An 11,670-nucleotide genomic window follows, 5' to 3' on the forward strand; every position below is an offset into this window, starting at 1 on the left:
TTATTATTATTATTATTATTATTATTATTATTATTATTATTATTATTATTTTGTAATTGTCATTACAGCCATAGCATTTGAAGAGAATTTTCATTACCGTATTTTCTGCTGAGGGATGAATTCCATAGGGAAGTTTTATCTAGTGTTGGTCAGGAAAAGGCAGGGCTGAAGCCATCATCAAGTGAGGCCTAGTCCAAAATTGCTCAGGACCACCCTTTTCTCTCCTTTTGGTGACACCCACTTCTCCTCCACCTCAACCCCACTCCAGCCTGGTCCAGCCAGCTGCCTGAGAAAGGACAAAACATTCTTGCCAAAGGTATGACTTGTTCAGTTGGAACATGCTTTTGACAAGTAGGGAAAGGGCTGCATGCTGTAGACCTTCAGAAGGTCCCTATGCCATATTTGGCCAGATGCTATCAACATTTTCTGCTGCCTGCACAAATTCCAGTGGTTTTCCCAGAGGATGTTTAGCCCAGAATCTTCTAGAAGAATAAAGGGAAGACTAGTGATAAAATTGTGAGAAGGTACACTGAAAAGCAAAGCCATGGTTAAGAGCTTGTAAAAGGATCTACAGTAATTCCAAGGTTCAGGGATTGCTATCAGCATCCCAAGTCATGTATTTATTTATCTGGTCCCATCCTCCCGACAGAATTATTCAAAGACTATTATTAAATTGAGGCTGCCATATTTTGGCCACATCATGAGAAGGCATGAATCACTGGAAAAGACAACAATGCTAGGAAAGGTAAAAAGCAGCAGAAAGAGAGGAAGACCACAAGCCAGATGGATAGACTGAATCAGGGAGGACTGAATCTACAAGTCCTAAGCAGAACATTGGAGGATATCAAGGCTTGGTGATGTCTCAGACACAGGGACGCCATGAGTTGAGGCCAACTCAAGAGCAGCTAACACTTTAAATTTTTTTAGTATTTTTTTATTAATGATACACATAAAAATGATAAAATCTACTATTGTCACATAATGGAAAAGACATTTAACTTATTTTTTAAATGTTGTCTTAAAATTCCTCCAAAAGTCATATTTCCATTAAACTGTCATTTTTTTATTGCTTTTTCTACTATTTTAGTACTCTTTTTCTTCTAATGAATTCTCTCATGTTTTGTTTACATCTGTTTTTTTTTATCCTTATATATTACGTAGAATTGGCCGTGTACTTTTCCAGTTCTCTCTGACTTGAGTCTATTCTTTTTCTTCCCAGTTTTTTTGATGATTTATTTTTCATCCAGATAGAGATTCTATCCATTTACACCATATCAGCTAATTTTATCAGCCAGTCTTCACTTGTTGATACCTCTCAGTTTTCCATGTTTGAGCATATCGCAGTCTTCTTGCTGTCACCAAATGTAGAATCATTGTCCACTTTTCTCTTTCAAAGTCCTTCTCTAGAACTGAAGTTATATTTAATAGAAAAAGTTCTGGGCTCAAAGGAAAAACTCTTCCAAAAATCTTTATCAAATGAGTATGGATTTCTTTCCTAAAATTATTCCACATTAACTGTCATGGTTGCATCCAATGGAATTTTGGGATCTGTAGCTTGGGAAGCGAGAGTTAGAATTTTCAGCCAGAGCTCTTTAGTGCCTCAGCAAACTACCAGTCCCATAATTCCATAGGATGGAACTATGACAATTAGAGTGGAATAATAGGGCTGTAGTTGTGTAGTGTGAATGGATCCCTCATTTATTATTATTATTTGGCACAGAAGCTGTGCCAAAGCTGTGCTCCAGTGCTTAGGGCATACCTCCAAAGTGACCCGAAGCAGCTTTATTTTGGCCTGTCTGTTCAGGCCCTATATAATCATATTAAAACAGATTGAAGTCAAATTAAACCACAGTTGAATGCATGCATAAATTTATTTGGCTACATCTCCCCAAACATCCAGAAAAACTAGAGTATTTTCATTTATTAGAATACAGTCTGACTGTCTGATGATCTGTGACCAGCCTTATGCATCCTACAGTTGATACATCTAGACCCACTCACCTGGGAGTTCAATTGAGCTTACCTCTGCATAGATATGATTGCACTGTTGGTCATAGAATATTAAGAGCCACAAAAATGCCAGTCAGCTCAAATAGCCACATTCCAGGAACTATCATTTGAATAAAAACATGCTCATGTCATGCACAACAATCAATTATATTTATAGTTTAGTTTTGCTTAGTTATTTGGAACCAAAAAAATCCATAATCTAAATAAGGCCCTATCAACACAGATGACGCCAAAATTTTCCTGTCTCCACTGAAATAAATATGAGTTTGAAGTATTTATCAGAAGATAACAAAACTGCATATGAGTGTTGAGTCCCTTTAACTATTAACATCCGGGCCTATACTTGTTGTTATTTACATCCTGGAATCACAATGCAATTAATGACTCTGCAATGATGTCCAAGTGCCCTCCTCCTATAACTGCATGTCTGTGTTTTGAAGCATTCATATGCTAAAGTTCTTAACAGAAAGTGACTATTGTTCATCTTTGGCTGTCCTTCATCTCCACTCAGGCTAGTCTATTTAAATGACAACATTCAAAAGGTTAACCAAGCCACCCAAGTGCCTTTTCACACAAGGAGGAGGAGGAAAGCAAATTCTAGCAAAGGCAATAAAAAAGCAAAGTAAATTGTAGTTGGATAGATGCCAAATGAAAAGCTGAAGAAAAAAATTTAAAACCAATATGCAACATGAAAAATGCAGGGGAGGGAGACATATTGACTAGGCTTTCATAATCTCATGGTAGCAAGTGCAATAAAAATAATCTATTATGCTCTTGGTACAATCTGGAAAAAGTGAAGAAATCTAAATCCTATAGAAGTTCATTAAACTTAGCCCAATTTTTAAGGTAAACAGCCCATTCCTGAAATTTGCACAGGTCCACGGATTTCCCTTGAAACTCTTTCGTTCTAAGAATCAGAATTCTCCTACAGTTGATTAATAATTTGACAAGTTTTATGTTAGCTTGGGGAAATGCTTCTGTCATACCAACAAAGCTTCTAAATACCAAGAGACTTCTTTTTGTTTGCATTGATATCAATGACAAGACATCTCTTACAACACCAAAAATAAGGTCAAACGTTGCAGCAGACCTAAGTTTTAATTGAGAATTAACCATACATTTAACTGGCCTAATCCACATTGCATAAATCATTCAGTTTAACACTAATTTAACTGCCCTGCCTCAGTGTTAGGGAATCCTGGAAATCATAGTTTATTGTGGTGCTAGATCTCTCTGACAGAGAAGGCTAAAGGTATCATAAAACTACACTTTCTAGAATTCCCTAGCATTGAGGAGGGCAGTTAGTGTCAAACTGGATTATTTCTGCAGTGTGGATTGGGCCATTCATAACTTTGACATCTTAACCTACATTACCATGCATAATTTCTTAGTAGAAAGATATAATATAAATGAATAGATCATCCAATAGTAACATAGTACCGCTGCTCTTTTAATATCTTCATTCTATAAATGGTTATCATTACTGGCATGTCTTTAAATAATTTTATACTTTTTTTACTGTCAGGTTTTTCATTGTATCATGTTTTAACTTGGTTGTAAGCCATTTAAATGATTTTATCCTATTTTACATTCTGGGTATTTTTATATGATAGCTAATTTAATTGATCCCCTCTCCAAAAATGCATTAGTAGCACCAAGGTTTTAGTTGTATCATGTTTTAACCTTGTTGCAGGCTGCTTTGGGTCCTCTGTCAGAAAAAAGTCAGAATATAAATTAAATAAATGAATGAATAAATAATATCACAGGTTGTGTTGCAGTTCAATGGGGTAGGAAAGAAAGTGTTATCTCTGTGTAAATTGGACTGGGAGGGGGGATGCCTTGGCTATTCACACCAGAAATTTGCTTGCACCTTTGCTCTACTTCTCTTTTATTCAAAGTGCCCTCACCACTGCATAGCTGCTTTGAAGCACTTAGGAAACATTCACAAGTTCACTTAACACCTATTAATCACTCCTCGTTGCTCTTTTGTTCCCACGAAATTGTTAAGATGCTTTAAAAGATCTTAAAATCTGAAGCTGATGATGGAAGAAAGCAGTCCCAGTCTTTGTTACTCACTAAGGGAATCATGCTATGTTGAACATGCATCAAGAAAGTGGAAATAACAACCTCCACCTAAAATATTTTTACCACCTTTGTTGTGTGAAAAATAATTGACAAGGAACGATGAACTATTAGTCTGCCATGAATACTCCAGGAAAACTGCCACCCAAGGTGGAATATTTTATTCTACTCCATCAAAGGAACTCAAAGGACTGAGACGTAGCCTGTCACTTGAGTTAAAAATGCATAGATACAATTGTAGTCCAGTGAATCTGGAAGATGCCAGGTTGGGGGCAACGAGTATAAGAAGCTTATTTGTGTTTGGTGACAGCATTGAAGAGTTCAAGAAGATTCCATGTGCAAGCTTGTTTTCTGATGCTCCAGAAACCAGGGCATGAACCAATCATTTTAAATTACAAGAGAAAGGATTCCATCCAAACATTAGAAACTTTATCAAGTGTGGGTACTATGAAATGTAAGCTTTGGAAGAATAATGAGTGCTTTGAAGCTTTGAGACTTTCAGCCAGCATGTGTATTCTGGAAGTTGTAGTCCAAAAAATAATTATTCCAAGTTCTGTGATAAATTAATCTCTAGCTCTTGCTTCAAGTAGTATTTACACTTTATCCATTAGCAGGCAGGCATATTTGCATGTCTACATTCATCTATTTTATCTAGTAGCTGTAAACCTAAAAAAAGGCCAATGTTCAGCCTTTCAAAAATACTGATATTATCAACCCTTGGAACAGCTGAGTCACAGAGTGGAGCTTGACTGATTGACTCTTTTGAGCTATCTGAAATATTTACAATGCGTCATCACACTGGTTTTGCTCTTTCCTTTTCATGTCAATTATTTGCTATTCCTTTCTCCATTGGAGACGGTGTGTTGCTGCTTGTTTCATGCTTTGCTGTTTGTGCACTACAGATGAAAATACATGTGATCTGGAGCTTCCAGTTCAATATTATAAAGTAATATAATATCCTGGAAACAGTAAGGCCTTCAAACCACATGTTGCCTCAACACTTTCTTGCAGGCTGAAAAATTCTCTTCAAAATTCTCATCCCGAAGAGATCCTCAAAATTCCCAATTACATCCTCAAATATTAAAAAAAAAACCTAGACAATTTTTCATTCCCAGATTACCCAAACATGCACACACACACACACACACACACACACACACACACACAATTCCTAAACCCCAGAAATGGCTGAAAAAATCTACCAAGACCGGTAGATGTCACAATGTCACTTCCGGCTTGCTAGCAGTGCACCAGTTTAGCCCATTGGGATAATGCAAGTGAAACTGTTATAGAAGGAGTTTCAGAAGACATGATTAGGACAGCATTTTTAATTGTCCAAAGGGACTCCAGAAAATTGTGCTATTAGCATGAGCTTTTTCCAGGAATATCAAGAAAGGGAAATAAAGTAGATATTTCTATTTAAAAGTATCTCTGGAGGAGTATACATGAGCTGGTAACGCCATCAGAATTACAGGAGGAAAAGATAAAGCATTGTTAATCCTAACTAGAGGAGGGCCACCACATCAGAAGAGTTTACCTATGTGTTGACTCATTCAGCAATGATTCAACTAAAGGTTGAGTCTCCTTTATCTGGAATTCCAAAATCTAAAATATTCCAAAATCCCAAACTGTCCACAGGGGTGGCGGAGATAGCAATACCTTTGCTTTCTAATGGTTCCATGTATGCAAACTTTGTGTCATGCACGAAATTATTAAAAATATTGCATATAAAATTACCGTCAGGTTCTGTGTATAAGGTATATATGAAACAGAAATGAATTTCATGTTTAGATTTAGTGCCATCTCCAAGTTATCTCATTATGTATATGCAAATATTCAAAAATCTGAAAAACTCTGAATTCTCTGCTCCCAAACATTTCAGGTAAGCGACTTGCAAAGGCAGTATGTAAATTAAACAGATTCCCAAAGCATTTTTGTTTAGTGGATTGTTTTCAGGTGTGTTGTATACTATCTTGGATACAATGAGCAGAGGAACACAGTCTATAAATTAAATAAACTAATTTCCAAAGGAAAGGCGGGCTATAAATTAAACACATTTCCAAAGCCATTTTGTTTTTTAAATATAAACAAATGAATTTATTATTTGAAATTAATTATTATTAATAAACAAACAGATTATTCAGGCAGGCTTTTAAAAAACCTAACCAGGTGGTTTTTATATGGGGGGTGTGCATTTAAGATTGTTTTTGTGCATTTTAGAATATTTTTGTAACAACTTTTGCATGTTTCCAATCTTATACCTTTTTAACTAGGTTGTTTTAATTGTGTGTTTTTAAATCATTTTAAAAGTGTGTTTCTCTTGTGTGGGGCCTTGGGTCCCTTTTTGGGGAGAAAGGCGGAATAAAATAATAATAATAATAATAATAATAATAATAGTAATAATTTGCCACATAGGCCAGAAGCAAAATGTGGGCTTCTTAAGAAATCACATATAGTCCCTTTCTTTGGGGCCAGCATAATGCTGGGACCACTAAGGGTTTTCTTTTGCAGACTTTGGCATATGAAGCAGAGCAGCCAGCTGCTGAGAGCTCTCTAGTCTTCCCAATTCCGGAGGCCCGCCTCTTAGAGCCATTACGGTGAGCGGCGGTGATAAGAGAAACCATGTGAGCTTGTTAACTTAGGCAAAGGCAGGAATGCTAGGAATTCGCCGGGCTTCCATTTAATGATCAGGAGGCAGAAGCCTCAATTAAAGCGATACCGTCCTATATTTCCTCCCAGGTCGACCAGGAACCTGAGCCTAAAATGAGCTGCGCTTTATTCAACTCAAGGCGAAGGGATCATCTTCTTGCACCGGGGGGGGGGGGACCCAGATGTCCCAACCTCAAAGGAGCACAAGGCGCCCCAAAACGTAGGAAACCATTATTTATTTCATTTGTATGTCGCCTTTCTCCCAGAAGGGACTCGAGGCGGCTTACGGATAAAAAAACGTTTTTTTTTAAAAAAATTACAATAAAATTTAAAACAGTTAAAACCATTTTTAACATAAAATCACATTAAAAACATACAAAACTTCAATGACTAAAATGCGCATGACCACACTAAAGCTTGAAACACTCCTAGAACTAACTGTAAACGCATGCTGCTTTGCCATGCTCAAAATGGGGAGTTTTGGGATTCTTCCGGAGAGATAGTTGAAATGGAGGACAGGTCCTGGGAAAAAGAGGACGCCTGATCACCCTGATCCTGCAGCCCCTTTAGGTCTATAGTGAAAGAAGATGGGAGCATCACCTTTGGTAGATTTGAGCCTAGTTCCTCAGATGCATGTTGAAATCATTCAGCTACAGGCACCATTCTCCCCTCTTTTTTAAAAAAATGCAGACACAAAAGGAGCAATCTGTCTTTAAAGGATCCATCATTTACATTATCCTATTCCCTTTGGCCTCCTCCCCATTCTTTTATTGAAAGGCAAGGCAATGGCCCTTCTATACAGTATATAAAAGGTGGAGCCTTGGGGGAATTTTCCCCATTTATTTGTTTATTTTTAAAGGTAGCTGTAGGCTGAATCCTGAGACCAGAGGAGTAAATGCAATAATTTATCTAACAGCTCCAGCCAAAATTCCCAAGTCCCCTGTTAGCTGGGGTCCAACAAGATGCTCTCAAGGTGTAACTTTCTATGTCTGGTTTTGTGTCCCCCCCCTCCACACACACACTTCTTTTATTGAAGCCCAATGTAAGCAATGGCCAGCATTATAAGGTCCATAAGTTCATATACATCTAGAAGATGGAGCCTTTGAGATTTCCCCCATTTACTGGATTTTAGGCAGAGACTGAATCCTGAGGCCTTATGAGCAATTCAAAACTTTAAAGATTCCTAAGTTCCCTTTGAGCTGGGGGGGGTTAGACTAGATGCTCTCAAGGTGTCACCTTCTATGCCTTTTTGTTTTGCTTCCCCCCTCTTTTACTGAAGCACGATGTAGGCAATGGCCCTTCTATACAGAGGAGCCTTTGGGGACTTTCCCCATTTATTAATTCATTTTAAATAAAAGCAATAATCCCATGATGATTATTGCTGTGTCTCTGTGCTAGAGAAGCGAACTAGAGAAAGAAAGAAAGAAAGCAGCAGAAAGGGTGGGAGAAATCTAGCAAACACCCTCCCCCCAAGCAACCAGATCAGCTTCTTCCTTTGGAAGTCCCCCTTTGGAAGAAGCTGTACAGTAGATTCTTTTTAGAAAGCAAGGCGGAGTTTTATTTTTGGGGAGGGTGGGAAGGAGGAAAAGAAGAGGAGGAGAAGGAGGAGAGGGAATGCGGATTACATCATGAGAAAGTGCTTGCAAGATGCCTCTTCCAAGTCCCAGCTTCCTGCTGTCTCCAAGCCATTGCGAAGGAAAGGAATGGGAATGGGGGGGAATCACAGCAGGAAGGGGATCAGTGGCATCCAGAAAAGAATGGGAATGGAGGGGGGATCTAGAATTTAAAACCCGGGTGCAAGGGGATCGTGTAGCCCCTTGGAGACTAGCCTGGGAAATCAATGTGCAAAAGGCATCTTGTAGCCCCTTGGAGACTGGTCTGGCAGTCAGTCTGCAAAGGGATCTTGTAGCCCCTTGGCGATTCAGTGAAAGAAAGAACCCTGTAGCCTATGAGATTTTTGTAGACTTGGGTCCACTTTTTCGGATGCATGGGCTACAGACCCAAAGGTTTTCTTGCCAAGTTTCTTCAGAGGAGGTTTTTTCCCCTCCCTTGCTATTCTCTGAGGCTGAGAGAGTGCGACTCTTCCAGGGTCACCCCCCCCGGGTTTCCATGGCTGAGTGGGGATTCCTGGGCTGCATCCACACTGGAGAAATAAACTGGTTTGGCACCGCTTTAAATCTTTGTATGGCTCAAGGCTTCTGCTCAGGGCCCCACAACAAACTCCAACTCCCAGAATTCCATAGCCTTGAGCCAGATACAGTTAAAGTGGCGCCAAACCGGGTTATTTCTCCAGTGTGGGTGCAGCCAAAGTCAAACGCTGAGACCACTGCAAAATGTGTCACCTTCCACTCCCTTCCAGAGAGGATCAGGCACCGCAAAATGGAGGGCAGTCCAGAAAGAAATGGAGGACATTCCCAATGCAAAGTCAAAAGCCCTGCTAGACAACTTAAGCCATGCTTCTTGGTCCTGTTCCAAATGGAAGACATTTTGGACATGGGTTGGACTTGTCCTGGGAAAAGAGGACCCCTGGTCACCTCCTGTCTCTGGAAGGGGATCCAGCGAAAGAGAGGGGACCCATTACGACCCCCAGTTTCCCATCTGGTTTCCAATTCTTCCTCACCCCATTGCCTCTATGGGGGTGGGGAATAAAATACAGAAAGGCAGGGGATTGCTATTGCTGACTTTTAATACTGGGTGGGGGGGGGGCTCCTTATGGAAGGAAATGATCGCCCCTTTTTTGTTGCCACGAAGTGCGCTCTCGGTGCGCAAAAGCAAGTGGGATCTTTCCCTTGCTTTGAAAAGAGAAAGAAAAAATGTGTCAGAAGTGGAAGCATGCTCTGGGACACCCCCCTCCCCTCCTTGCTAGAACGAGAGATCTGAAGGGAAATGCAATTTCCCCCCTTATCTCCCCCCCCACACACACACAACCACACACACAAAACGATAAACGAAAGCCCTGGAAAGAGTTTTTAACAATGGCAAACATTCACTGAGCTGCAGCAGAGGAGGAGGAGGGGAGGGAAAGGGAGGGGAGGGAAGGGAATGCCTTTGAAGTCGCCGACCAGGTATCTGGCTCAAGGTGAGCTTCCACCTCGGAGGCACGTGGGAAGGAGAAGGGCTGGCATCTCTAGTGCCAACCAAGGAGGGCACCAAGGGGAAGGAGGACGCGCCATCCAGCGGCAGAGCGCACCTGGCAGCAAAGGAGCCCGGTGCCTTCTTTAGGGGCTGCCTTTGCCCATTATGGGGAGGGGGGGTCAACAAACTCATACATCCCCCCCCATAAAACCCCTTTCATCTCCCAAAAACTTGTCTAGAGAGAGAGAATAGGTCTGGAAATAGACAGGTAACTTTTCAGCAGCCAGAGATTGTTGCATTTCATGTCTGAATGGGCAGATGTGGCGGGTTCCTCCTTGTGGACCCTTTCTTTTTCTCATCTGTACCCCGCACATGTGGACTGCTAAGGAGGAAGTGTGCATCCACATTGGGGCGGTGATCCGGTCTGGCACCGCTTTAATTCGCCAGGGGATCCTGGGGGCTGTAAGTTTGTGATTATTTAGGCAGTGCGGATACAACCTAAGACCCCCAACTCCTGCAACCTTGCAATGCCCCAACTCTTGCAGTACCACCCCTTCCCGAACTCTTGCCATCTTTTCCCCCTTAATGAATGCAGACCCTCTTTTTTGGTGGGTATTATTATTATTATTATTATTATTATTATTATTATTATTATTATTTGCCCCCAACTCTAAAGCTTCTTTTGCACGTCTTCCTTCCTCTCTGGCACTTTGGAACCAATCCCTTTTTCCCCTTCTTTTTGTTAGTCAAAAAAATCAAACAAAAGTTCCTCGTTTCGAGATCTGCCTGATCCGCCTGGTAACAGATCTATTCCCCGATTGGTTTATGCTAATTCCAAGTTTCCTCTTGTCTGGGAGCCCAGTTGCAAAGAAGCGAAGCAAAGGAGGGAGGGAGGGAGGCAAGGAAGGAGGGATCAAGGCAAGGCAGGGAGAGTTCCCTCCAGGAATGAGAGCCAGTTTTGCATCTCCTGCTTCTCCTCCTCCTCCTCCTCCTCCTTTTAAACCCAAGTGGGCGATCTCTCCCTGGCCACAGCTTGCCACCCGCAGCAGCAGCCCCAGCCGGTCTTTCTGTGCTCAGCTGGAGGGAGGGAGGGAGGGCTCCGGAAAAAGCTGGGGCAGAGAGACCACTCATAAATCAAGGGCTCCTGCTGCCACGCCGAGGAGGCGGTGGATTTTTATGAATGAACAACAACAACAACAACATCGCACTCTCACCGGGTTCCAGGGAGAAATAAAAGGAAACCAAAAAGGGGGGCAGCCCTGTTTCTTTTTCTTTGCTTTTTCTTTTGGACAAAGCAAATATTGTTTTGGGAAGAGGGCGCGCAGCTAGCTGGCCATTGACCGGGCTTTTTGTCTTATTTACACTAAAAGCAAAAGGGCAGCAGGAGGAGGAGGAGGAAGGCTGGCAGGACGGAGCACAGTGCCTGCAAGGAAGAAGAGCAAAGGGATCAGATGGAGGGATAGATCTTTGTTCTGCACACACACATCTATAGATCTATACATAGATAGATCTTTGCTCTTCTCATATATATATATATATATATATATATATATATATATATACACACACACACACACACAAAATACGTATCTATATCGCTAGACAGAAAGAGAGATAGATGGATCTTTGCTCTTATAAATCTATTAGATAGATAGATAGATAGATAGATAGATAGATAGATAGATAGATAGATAGATAGATAGATTTTTGCTCTTCACACACATACACATATCTATATCGATAGATAGATACATAGAGATGGATCTGCTCTTCATGTATATGCATACATACAAAAATACATATCTATATCGATAGATAGATAGATAGATAGATAGATATGGATCTTACCTCTTC

The sequence above is a fragment of the Sceloporus undulatus genome, chromosome 1, assembly GCF_019175285.1.
Source record: "Sceloporus undulatus isolate JIND9_A2432 ecotype Alabama chromosome 1, SceUnd_v1.1, whole genome shotgun sequence".
NCBI classification, from domain to species: Eukaryota; Metazoa; Chordata; class Lepidosauria; order Squamata; family Phrynosomatidae; genus Sceloporus; species Sceloporus undulatus.